Source organism: Lissotriton vulgaris, chromosome 1_1 (genome assembly GCF_964263255.1).
Source record: "Lissotriton vulgaris chromosome 1_1, aLisVul1.2, whole genome shotgun sequence".
Lineage (NCBI taxonomy): Eukaryota > Metazoa > Chordata > Amphibia > Caudata > Salamandridae > Lissotriton > Lissotriton vulgaris.
The window spans coordinates 2,126,586,672-2,126,599,798 of NC_141685.1; positions in this window are offsets into that span (position 1 = coordinate 2,126,586,672).

A 13,127-nucleotide genomic window follows, 5' to 3' on the forward strand; every position below is an offset into this window, starting at 1 on the left:
CTCTCAGCCCCACTGTGAAAGATCAGTGGATAAGATAACCCGCTCTGAAGACTTCCAAAGCAGCTCACGCTGGGTCCTGGTGACAAGAATTCCAGTGATTCATTCCCTGCAGTGCTCGTTAAAGGGGCTGCCCTGGTATTAGTTGACGGATGGAAGAGCGCAGCCTGGGTTAAAATCTGGTCATGAGTACCGGTACTCTCCTTTGTGCTAGGAAAAGTGCTGGTTCTCAAGGGGAGAAAATGATAAATTGCCGGTACTCAGTACCGGTGAGTACTGGCCCATTTAAAGCACTGTGCACACTGCATGTCTGCCATTATGTGGCCACGCTCTCCTTTTTTCAGTGAAAACCAATCTGACTGAGGGCATCCACAATACAATTCAGACTTCCTTAGGATACAGCCTCCACGTCAACCTTACTTTGTGTCCCACTCAGAGCTTTTTTAAATGGACATTAGCACTCCACTAGGGATTCCTGTGAGGCTAGAGCCTTCAGTTTGTTCCTGTTGGGCATTAATTCTCCATAAAGGTTGAAGGCAGAATCCTTTCCTGGGACAACCCAGTGCCTTGTAACTAACTTCGCTCCTGGATCTACTACAAGGAGTATCTCACTTCTGGAAAACTCTCTGAAAGATCCTTTTTAATGTTTCAATGTTTTTACAGTTTCCATTACCTTTATTGGAACAGTTTTCTCAAACATTTTCTATGGGATTTTGGTATTTTATCTGTAACACTAGATACCCAAATCCAGACTTCTTCCCTTTCGCAAAAATGTCTTCATTTTTTTGCTTTTCTTAAACTGAGTGCCGACATATACATTCATTATTTCTTTGACTGTATTATTGTGTGGTCGAATTGTTGAACATTTATCACCAAGAGGGAGACAGGATTTATCCTTACTTAAACCGCTTTACCTTGTAGGATGTCCAGCTAGATCAGTAAGAAAGCTCAGTCTCAAATCAAGACTGTGACCTTTCCCCACATAGTCTAACAGGTAGATTTATAACTGATGATGAGATTAGCAGTAAGTCACTAGGGTGTTGCTGCGTGTTGTCCAAGGGACAAACAACAGTTTTCTCAAGTGGTCTATCAGGCATGCCCATCAATGGCATGGTTTTTAGCCACAATAGACCTTTTTGCTGTGTCCATATTTTCTTGCAGTATTTTCATCTCTGTATCATGTATTTTGGTGAACTGCAGTATTCCCTCATGAACGGCTCATCCATGGTGGATTTGATGTGAGCTTTTAACATAGCATTGAAGTAAAGGTGAGATTCAAATATATAAACACATTTATCTTTTACCAGATGCTTGCTATTAAGATGAACAGTCCTTTTTTCCTGCCGGGTTTTTAGTGGCCTACTCTCGGCACCCATGCCTTCTATTTTGAATAGGGTTTGTTATGAAGGGATTTCTGTGTGTAGTATTTTTCCAGTGTAAGGTCTGGCTTAAAAGCGGAGCACCTAAATAGAGAGTGCATTAACTCCTCGGAAGGTAGCATTTCTCTATCACTTCATGCTACTGGCTGTTTGTGGTATCATTCAACATTCTAGGAAGTACTGCCATTGGTATGCAGGAGACACAGTTTTGCATCTGAAAAGTAAACTCAATAATCACACTGTTGGCCATGTACAATTCTATCCATCACAAAATCCTTTTTTTGCTACTTTTCCCCTCCCCAGCTTCAGCCAAGCCACTAGGTCTAGCTTTAATGCACTAAACAGCATGTGCGGATACCTGTATTTTATATGTCTTATCACTCAAGAAGCCAGACCTCTTGGCTGTGCTATGCTTATTGTCATTAGGTGTTGTATTGCATTTGCAGTAAATACTAGCGAGATGGAGTGGTCCGCAGTGGACGTGTATTTCTCCAGCTTTATCTAAGGGTCTCCACTGTCACACGTCTGATAATAGCCAGATAAGCGCATCAATTGTGTGACTGGGCAAGTGGTCTTTGAAAACAGTGTGTGATACAAGAAAAAATTATTGTCTTCTGGTTAAACAACAAAGAAAGACAAAAACGCAAGTTCTTGGAAAAAGACTTCTAGACGCTGGGGATAGTTAATCATGGCAGGAAAAAAAGAATAACATGTTTTTGATTTAATAACTGAAAAAATAGTTAATCCTATTTGTTTGGTGTTGGCGGTTAGAATAAGGGTGGTGTGGGTAGACGTTGCTAATTGAAAAACAGGAGGAATTTATTTTTCGGTTTTGTGTTTCGAGAGGCTTAGCGGAGGCGTGGAAGGATACATTGCACAATCCAATGATGCTCATGGACTATACACCTCGTTTGTGACGAGGACTCTTAGCAAACAACACCCAATTATGGAAATGTAAATAGAATTTGGATTAAAAAATAATGTTTGTTATTCTGAAACCGAAGCAAATGCTAATTAGTAGCAGTTGGGGGTGATTAAATCAAGTTGGCAGAATCTGTGTTCTTGAATATAGAGAAGTTGGAATGACTTCTATTGGTAACAGATGGATGCGTCTCATACCTGTGAGTAAGCCACTGTGGGAGTCGAACTAAATGTGCTTTGCTAATTTGATTTGCATGAATGCTGATACGTCATTTTCAAAAAAGAAGATTGTAAGGAGAGATTGGTTTAAAATGTTTTTAATTAGCAGAGAAAATTAAACAACAGCTAGAATAATCAATTCCCTGCACAGTTTAAAGACCGTTTAAAGACCCACTGAGATAACCTGAGCGAACAGCTATAGTGAAGGTGTATGCCTTAATCAAATTAGAAAATATACATCAAAATTTAAAAAGAAGTGGGTCAAAATAAAGAGAGTCTCAGAGCCTGTGTACTTCATTCGCCCACTACATTGTTCAGTACGGCATAATTGAAAACATGGGATTTACAAGTAAGTGGATCGTATCGAGAGGATGTAGGTTGCCTTTGGGCAGAACGCCTCGCTGCTTCATTTTAATTATTAATTACATCTGGAAAACAAAGATTTTTTAGATTCGATAATTATCATCGGAATATAGAACAAAATGAAGCTATTAATTGTATAAGCCCAATTAGGCGCTCGCTGTTCTGTGCCAAGACCAAAATATAACGATATGTCTATTGAGAATAACTGTTACTAAGTTATTACAAATATTACCATCTGTCTCCTTCGTAATTCTGCTCTTTTTATTGATTACACAGTGTTCAGAGTCCGTAGTTCATCGCTCAAAATTTGCGCCACATACTTTAAAAGAACACCACAACAAATAACAAAATCAAGTGTTACCGCAGTGCAACTGTGCTACATATGGCAAGACACACTTTTCCATTCACGCATCAAGTTACAATTAATAGAACCTAGGAAAGAACTAGGTGGAATAAATAAAATGATTAAACTGTTTAAAAACATAGATGGATAATATTGAGAAAGATTATATGGACTCAGAAGGAAGCTGATGAAACATTAAGACCATGGACAAATTACCATATTTATGGGCTTGGAAAGGACTCATCAGCATAGGATATTCTTAGTTTGTGAGGAGGGTTCTTTTGAGAATTTAGAAACTGTTCTGGTTATCTGGTTGGCTTAAGTGGGGAAGACAGTTCAACATGAGCTTAAGGAATTAGATTTAATTTCCTATCTCAATGTGGCTCCACAAGCTGTATGGCAGACTGATTATCACTCAGCTGCAGCAGTGGAATACCATTGGCTACCATATAGCAGTTGGTAATATTCCCTCAAAGGCCTTGGGTTCAACCGGTGCCACAGCAGATAGGAGCAGTGGGGTGGTGGGGCTGGCTGAGGGGGAGGGTTGTGGGTGGGGGGTTTTGAGAGACGACTACAAGGGAAAATGTAATAAATATTTAATTTTCCTTCACGGTCGTCTTTCGAAATCTCCCCTAGCCGGCCACATCACCCCACCGCTCTTACCTGCAGCAGCCGCGGCCACTTAGGTTTAGAAGTGCAGGAGGCGGTCCTGTTATATTAGGTTGCATCCCATTGGGCCCTTATCCAATCAGCTTCCCTTTGGCTTCTACCCGCAAAGACTGGATCCTCAGTTGATCTTTCCAAAGATGGCAGAGAAGATACAAAAAACCCCTATTTCAAACACCAAGTAACATCAATTGCTTGCTTGCTTTTCCAGTTACCAAAAAATGCTGGTAATTTATATGTCGATATTCCATCATTGCTACAATTGTGTGTTCAAACAGATTCTAACCCAGCAACAGTCTATGCTCACTTCCAACAAGAAGTCCTCACAAGTATCTTGGTATACAGCGCACGGATTGATTTGCACTCTTAGTAGCCATATTTGGAAAATCTGTGAACAGTATATTGTTAACTTTACAACCACCAAAATTGTCTGGCCTGACAACTTGACCAAGTTGCTCGTCATCATGAAATGTATAATTTGCATATGCATTACTGCAAACTATTTAAAATATTTATAATGTATAAGCCACCATGAGTGTCACACAGCTTTATAAACCTAAAAAGACAAACAATTCCTATTATAGATTCATACTTTCTTTGAATCTACCTGTTAGAAATGGGATTCCTGGTTGGCTGAGGTATGCACCCAGGTCAAGCAGGAACCACAATTCTAGTCAGGCTAAGCTAGATACACACCTAAAAGATAACCTGTGCTCACCCTCTGGTAGCTTGGCACGGAGCGGTAAGGCTTATCTAAGGGGGCAATGTGTAAAGTATTTGTGCAACATGCACACAGTAACACAATGAATACATCACAAAAAGACTCCACATATATTTAGAAAAATAGAGAATATTTATCTGAGCAAAAGAATACCAAACTGACACAAATCCTGTCAGTAGAAGACAAGACATGTTTTTTTAAAGATTAAATGAAAAAATAGTGCTTAGAAGTCACTAGCAGTCAAAAGGTTTCTCAAGGTCACAAGGGATCGCTGCAAATCCAAAGTTCAGGTCGATCATGATTGATAGCAGAACGGCTACAGTACCCAGATAGGTTCTGCTGAAGAAATACTTTGGCTGGAGAAAGTGACGACGTCGATGGCCTACTACATCGTCGTCAAGTTGCTCAAATAGCGTCCCTTGTTGTCGTCGAGCTGTATTGAAGTGAATGCAATGCGTCGTCATTGAGCCTTGCAGAGCGTTGTCGTCGAGCTACACAGGCTGTGGATCGGATGGCGTCAAAGAACCTCTGCTGTGCTCGCTGACTGAGAGCAGCATGTTCTTGTCTTGCCTAATTTGCCTAATTTCCGACCCGGAGCTCCGCCGATGTTTGTCTGCTGACGGCTTTTTATCGCTGCCCATCCTCAGTCCCCCCCGTCTAACGGCCGATTCTCGGCCGATTTTCAGATGACGACGCGGGGTCTTGACGCCGGAGACGTTGGAGAGTGGAGGTGAAGGTGAAGCGCTGCCCAACTGCGGGCTGCGTCTCGAGTGCACCACTCCAACTCGAATGCCAGGATCGAGCTGGAGGGGCTATGCATGCTGGTTGCTGCCGCTTCAATTGCTCAATTGCTCAATTGCCCAATGTGAGTACCATCTGTACCTGCTTTCGCTGTCCTCGCTACCGCTGCCCTGTTTCTGCTACGCTACACCGAATCTACGCTCCTATGGCTCCTGTGTCTCCATTTTGGCGGAAAGCACTTTCAGGCTCTGCAAAAAGGGGGCAGATAATGTTAGTAGCGCAGACACGAGTATAGAGCACCCACCCTCGCCAGGAGGAAAGAGCCATTTTGAAAGCGTTATTAAAAGCGTTATTGCGTTATTGAAGCTTGATTGAGGGGTGGTGGAAGATCTCTGAGACTTTTTAGGTTTCTCTTCTTGGGGGGAAACACTAAGAACTTGGGAAGGTGCCGCTCGGAGTGGTGTGTTGTTGCTACCTGGACTCTCTGTGGAACTGCGAGGACCAGCAGCCCTGACGCTGGTACCTCTTCCCGCCCCCTGCACGCCGGACCTTTAAAACAGCGCCTTGCAGCCCCCGCTTTGCGGGAACCGCTCGGAGTGGTGTGTTGTTGCTACCTGGACTCTCCGTGGGACTGCGAGGACCAGCAACCCTGACGCTGGTGCCTCTTTCTGCCCCCTGCACGCCGGACCTTTAAAACAGCGCCTTGCGGCCCCCGCTTCGCGGGAGCCGCTCGGAGTGGTGTGTTGTTGCTACCTGGACTCTCCGTGGGACTGCGAGGACCAGCAGCCCTGATGCTAGTGCCTCTTCCCGCCCCCTGCACGCCGGACCTTTAAAACAGCGCGGCCCCCGCTTCGCAGGAGCCGCTCGGAGTGGTGTGTTGTTGCTACCTGGACTCTTCGTGGGACTGCGAGGACCAGCAGCCCTGATGCTGGTGCCTCTTCTCGCCCCCTACACGCCCTATATCTTGACCCACGCCCCCGTGTCGTGGAACGCACATGGGCGTGCGCCGGGCGAAGCCCGGGCCAAGAGCAGGCCAATTTTAGCCCGTTCTAGACCAAGAGAGACCGGACTGAGCCATCCCTCTTTCGCTGTTTAGCTGATCCCCCTCTCCCTGCGCAAGTTGTAAGTACCGTGTGGCCGATGCCCTGATTAGCAGTATACTGCATGTGAAACAAGGAATAAAACTATGGCAGCCAGAGGTCACCTAACAGGAACTCTGGACAATTTTATAACTAGAGCCAAATTAGTTATTGATCAAGGGATAACTCTAATAGAGCATAGGGTGTCGCAAGACCTTGCCTTGGCCAAATGTTCCTCAATGGGTAATTTTGCTACTGTTCCTTCACCTGAGCGCGATAGCCAGGCAAACTTAACTCTTGTACCGGTCATTGCTCATACCCCACCCTGTTCTCAGGAGCTTGAACACCATTCATTGATTGCTTGCTCGCAAACATCGGAAGCCCCGAGTTCTAATGATCCTCTTATTCTGCCTTGTTCGCCCGAGATTTCAAGTGATTGAATTCCTCGAGAGAGTCATGCGGGTGCAAAACCAAAAAGAAAGCGCACAGCCATGGGTTCTAATTGTGGCAGAAAGTCTAAACTTGCAAAAGGGTTGGGTCACAGTGACATTACATCTACTAAAAATGTGTGTAATGCGATGAGTGATTTGTCCAGCCATGGCCATGGCCCTTTACCACCAATTCTAGTGAGCCCAGGGCCAGTGGACCCGGACGTGGACCAGCTTGCAAGTGGTACCATGATGTCTGAGGACCATTTGTTTAAAAAATGCGGTGTCTTGCTGAGATCCACACTTGGGCCGCTGGAAGAGAGACTAGGGAGAATTGAGTACCAACTTACTAAGCTTGAGCTAGTCTTACGGGGCAGTGTAGACAAGACAAGGTCAATTGGCTCACAATTGAGTAGTGTCCATTTGAATTCTGCTTCAGACGGGTCTGTAACAGATAATGCCCTTCCTTCTACTGTGTTGCCAACCTCAGATTCCATTAGAGTCTCATCTAGTATTACAACAGACTCCCTGCCTGCATTATCCAAAAACCAAGAATCAATTTTCCAGCATCCACAGTAAAACCAAAGGAGAACGGGCAGATTTCAGTTGCGGCAGCACCTCAGGGAGCCTCCAGAATCGATTTACCACCTGAAACTAGCCCATATTTGGTAGTACTAACAGGGATTCCTGAAATAAGTAACCCAGCTCAGCAATCATTTTTGTCTCTAAAAAATAAGGTAACCCACTGGCTTAACATTAACAGACCACTACCCTCTCACATTACTAGTGAAATATTGATGGTACGTAGGCTTTCCTGGGTGGGTCTTAGTCCTAAAACTATTACAGGCGACTGTGCGCTGGTTAATTTTAGCGACCCTTGAACTGTGGAGTATATTTGTACCGGTTCTACTATCCAATCCCTTCCATTGTCTTCCTTTTATCCTTCTAACGAATCATCAGATTGTGGAGGCGATTGGTCCCTGGTTACGCATTGTGGCCGAGGTAGACTAGAGAGGGGCTGATACGGGCGAACACCCGCTCAGAGCTACTTACCCATCCACAATCGGTTTAGTAGCCTGGATATGGTAGACTGACTAAAGCATAGTAATCTGTACACCGTCACCTTTTCCCAACATACGGGCTCCGTAAAGTTGGATGGAGTCTCGGAGTTCCCTAGCAGTGGTTCGCCTACCATGTTAAAAGATCCCCTTACTTACATCCAGGTGCCTGATGGGTTGATGGGCCTTGAGGAACTAGGGAGCCCAGTGTAGCCTCTTATAGGGCAGTCCCCCGCTCGGGATCCCTGCAGAGGAGTAGCTATGGATAGTGCTGTAGTCGTCAGCACTGTTATTCCATTGAGGTCGATGACAGTACTATCGTGGAATGTGGCGGGCCTGACGCATAAATTAAATTGTACAGAGTGGGGGTCCCTGGTGGACCATTATGATATTTGTCTCTTTCCAGAGACTTGGGCCAGGGATGAACACTATAGAGTAGGATTTGCCACATTCCATGTTCCTGCCAGGTGGGGAGGGAAAGGACGACCTTCAGGTGGCCTCACCATCTGGATCGCTCTCCATCTCGGTTGTATGGCTGAGAATTTGGTCACTTACTCTGACGATATACAGTGTATAGTCATTAAATGGTCAAATTCCTTTAAACTAGCCAGTGTGAATGTATATTCACGTCCCGTTAGTCTGGCATCTGAGTCCTCAACCATTGATGCTTTATCCCATTTCCTGAGTACACTGCCTAGTGATTGTCACCTTCTGGTGGCTGGTGATGTGAACTGTCACTATGAGCCACTTTTGGGAATGAGTGAGGGTGCCCTTATGGGCGAGGATGATTTTTGGGCTATTCCACCTTGTCAATCTCCACACCCAAAATCTTGGTCCCCCTTGGCGGTCCAGATCATGGCCCTTACCATAAACAACTTCCTAAGGGCCTGCAACGGGCATACATCGTCCGACACTCCATCGACCTGTACTTTCAATAAGAGGGGCCAAGAATCTCGTTTGGACTTCATCATGGTTGAAACAAGGATGTGGTCCAAAGTTATTGATTTCTAGGTAATTCCCAGGGCAGACAGTGATCACAACGCTCTATCCTTGGAAATGGTTTTTCCAGGCTCGATGGAAACTCCAATTCCTGATTTGAATGAAACGGGTGAATAGACGCAGGGTAAAATGGGGTAAATTGTTGGGGTCTGCAGATGACTTAGCTAAATTATATAGTCGAGTTCTCCCTCGACTATTGGAGGTTGAGGCCTTAATCACTCAAACCTCAAATTTAGATTTCAACGGAACATTACGGTCTATCCATTCGGACTAGGTTTCAAGTCTGGAAGAGGTTCTTAATCCCCAGGTCCCGGTGAGGAGGAAAAGAACTCAAGCTTCGTCCTGGTACAACTCAGCCTGTAGAAAGGCTAAGGCGGAGCTCATTCTGGCAGTAAAGTCTGCTGGTAATACTTCTAAAATTCGTGCTCTGAGAATGCTCTACAAGGAGACAATGAGTAATGCAAACAAAGAATGGGATATGGATAGGTGGTCTAATTTGACCACTGCTCTGGAATCAAGGGATGTCCGCAGATTCTGGACACTAGTCCGCACAGGCACAGGGGAACCAAAACCAGCAATAGAACCCAATATCGAACCATCGGTTTGGGAAGCACATTTTAAAGCTCTATACTTAGATGACCATGTAACTGCATCATAGAAACGGCAGAGGGGACAGACACTGAAGCACTCGAGCACAAGCGGCGAAAGCTGCTTCACCAACAACCGACAAACCGGTTATAAACAGTGTGATACCTCGGCACGTGAACAAGTCCCCTAACAGAACCCCTTTGAGGGTCGGAAGTATCACCTCATCGAAGAATAAGAAACATTTCGGAGAATAGCCTTGAAAAAGTCGAGGGTTATATTCCCTACTGACGAAACACGTGTTGGCTGTGACGTCTCCTGAAATAAATAACACCCATCAACAACCCTGATTAACAAGGATTTCAATTATTAATGACTGCATGATTGATGTTTGGTGGAAACACATATGTACAAACTTGTAGTACGATACAGAACCGTGTGCTAAGGAGTTTCAAGTATCTTGAGGCTTTTGCCTAAATTAGAAGAGGGAGTGTGGTTCTCTTCTCCTTGTAGCACCGGCAACCTTATATAGCTGAAAATAAAGAGGTGTATATTCCCGTGGAGCGCCAATACCTAGTATAATACCACCAACCGAGCCCAATAAATGACCATGTAACAGATGGTCTCACGGCACCCGTAGTTTTAAATAACCAACACGATACATTAGAATTTACCTTGGGGGAGGTATTCCATGCGATAGGCAAACTTGCAGTGGGCAAGGCTCCGGGACTTAATAAACTCCCGGGGGACCTTTTCAGGCATCAACCAGAGATTTTGGGCCCATATCTGCTTATTATTTTTAATGCTGTCCTGAGAGGCATGGAGTTACCCTGTACTTGACTGGGAGCGGAAATAGTCCCGATTTATAAGAAGGGCTCTCCTCTGCTCCCAGCCAATTACAGGCCCATCAGCCTCATAGCTGTTCCGCAAAAAATCTTTGCGCGGCTCATTCTGGATCGCTTGCTAGGATGGATGGAGGAACAGGATGTTCTAAGTCCTCTTCAGGCGGGGTTCAGAAGGAACACGTCCACCATGGGCCAGATCTTTCGCCTGATACTATTGTATTGGAAAACGGCAAAGATCGAGGGTGGCAGCCTCTACATGGTGTTCGTGGACATCCGTTCCGCGTTTGATCTAGTCCCACAGGGCAAACTTTGGGGGGTTCTTAATGAACTTGGGGTCCCGCCACAAATCTTGCATGTGCTGATGAGGTTACATGAGGGGAATTTCACACAGGTTAGATGTGGTAGGAATGGTGCGCTGTCACCAAGGTTCCCTTTGTGAGACAGGGCTGTGTCTTGGCACCGACCCTGTTCTGCCTCTAACGGTGTTATTTCGCACCTGGAAAACATCCCCAATAATGACGCCCCTAGGTTGGCAGGAAGGAGGGTTCCGGCGATCATGTTCGCTGATGACACGCTCCTCCTTTCCATGTCCCCCATGGGAATTCAACGCGTACTGAATGGCTTTGTGGACTTTTGTCATAGTCGTGGCCTTGAGATAAATGCCAATAAAACAACATTTATGACATTTAACCACCCGGCATCCACCCGTCCGAGTCCGACCCTGGGTAGTGTGAGGTTGGAAAGGGTTGCAACCTTTCAATATCTTGGGGTCACTCTACATGAAAAACTTTCTTGGGGACCCCAACAGGTCAAATCCGAACTGAAACTGTCACAGCTGGCGGGTGGTATTCTCAAGGTCTCAAACACATCCACATATAAGCCAGTGAGCCCAGCCTTGGAGATTTACAAGACCCAAGCAAGGGCTGCTGCTCTCTGTGGTGGGGAGTTGTGGGGGCATTTATGTGGGTCTGCTATTGCCAAAACAGAAAGAAAATGTTTAAGGCAGTTGCTGACACTCCCTCAGAGTACCCCGCTCCTCCCACTAAGGTTAGATTTAGGACTTGGCCCAATAGAAGATGAGCTAGCACTAAAGCCCCTAAGGTTCTGGTGCTGGCTATGGACAACAACAGATTTGTTTCACTACAGGCAAGAGCTTAAGCAGATATTAAGTTATAATAGCTCTGCAAAAATTCCCTGGTTGGCATTTATAAAACATGAATTCTCAAAACTAGGCCTATTCGCCCCGTGGGATAATTCGGAAAGTGGCTGTCGTGAAGTTTCGCGCAAGTCACTAACTCGGATTTTTATGGAAAAAAAACTCAATTCTGTTATCTGTGCCTCTAATATTGGTACTCTGACTAAATCTTTTTTAGCTTTCAAAAATTCTTACTCATTCGAGAATTTTATGGATGTTGTTTTTCCGATTTTAGCAAGGAAACTTTTTTTACAATGGAGAAATGGCACCTTAGCTCTAAAAGCATTTACTAGTAAATGGACAGCCTCTACCGATAAATCATGCCCAGGATGCAGCTGTGACACAGAGGATGAACTTCATGTTCTTTTCTTCTGCCCAGCTTACATCAAATCCAGGAAGTTTTAACTGGCTCCACTCTGCAGAAATTTAGGTTTTAAACATTGTTTACCTGCTTTTAGAATTTTTAAGACTGACACATCCAGTTGTGTTGTATTTGCACTTTCTAAGTATTTGTTAGCCATGTGGTCCAAGCGTCGCCAATTAATTGATATCGAACTCTAAGGATCATTTACTTTGAATCAAATTTCACATGCAAAGATGTAAATATGTTTCCATGGATTTTATTATGTTAATGTAAATGGATTTTATATATAATGCCCTTATCATGTTTTTCTCTGCACTCTTTTATGGCCTGAATGGCCGAAATAAAGAATTTTTGAATTGAATTGCATCGGAGTTGAAGGGTGATACAGAAGGTTTCTCAAATAGTCGATGCATGTGTCAGTTTTTGTAGAAAACAGCTGTAGAACCCAAACTTGGAGGGGGCACTTTAGGCAAGGGTAGAACTAACAGAAGGCAGAGACCAGCTGCACCAGCAGGATTAAAGGAAGTACTTTGTGTCGCTGAGACTTCAGAAAACAGGAGGCAAGACAGTAAGCCCTTGGAGATCACATGGAGGGAAGGCACAGTCCTCCCTGCAGAGCCAGAGACTAGCAGGCAGCAGGGCAACAAGCAGAAAAACAGTACTTCCAGAAAAACAGCCCAGTTGAGTCCGTTAAGCAATACAGCAGTCCTTTCGACAGAGGTTCAGTTCAAGTTCGAGAAGTGTCGGATGTCGGGGTATTTATACCCAAAAGTGCCTTCGATGTAGGTGGGGGGGCTTCAAAGCAACCCTCTGAAGTGCATAATGAACCCATTCAATGAACCCTCTCTGGGGGGTAAATGAGTGCTTTGTGTGTGGACAGGACACTACCTATTGAAGTAAGTGTCAGCCCCTTCCAATCCTCCTGCCCAGGAAGACCCATCAGAATGCAGATGAGTCTCACCTTCATGCGTTTGTGGCTGCCTGAAGGGAATGCACAAAGTGTAGCTGTCACTCAACCCAGAACATGTATTGGAGACAGGCTGTCAGGCACAAAGAGCAGTAAATACAGGGAGATGTCCACTTTCTGAAACTGGTATTTCTAAAACAACAATGTTCAATCTCACTTCACCAGTAAGGAGGATTATCATTACCATTCCAATCATATGAAACACGAAAAAGTTACAGCCGAAAAGTGTACGAGGAATTAACAATGCCGGCCTATGA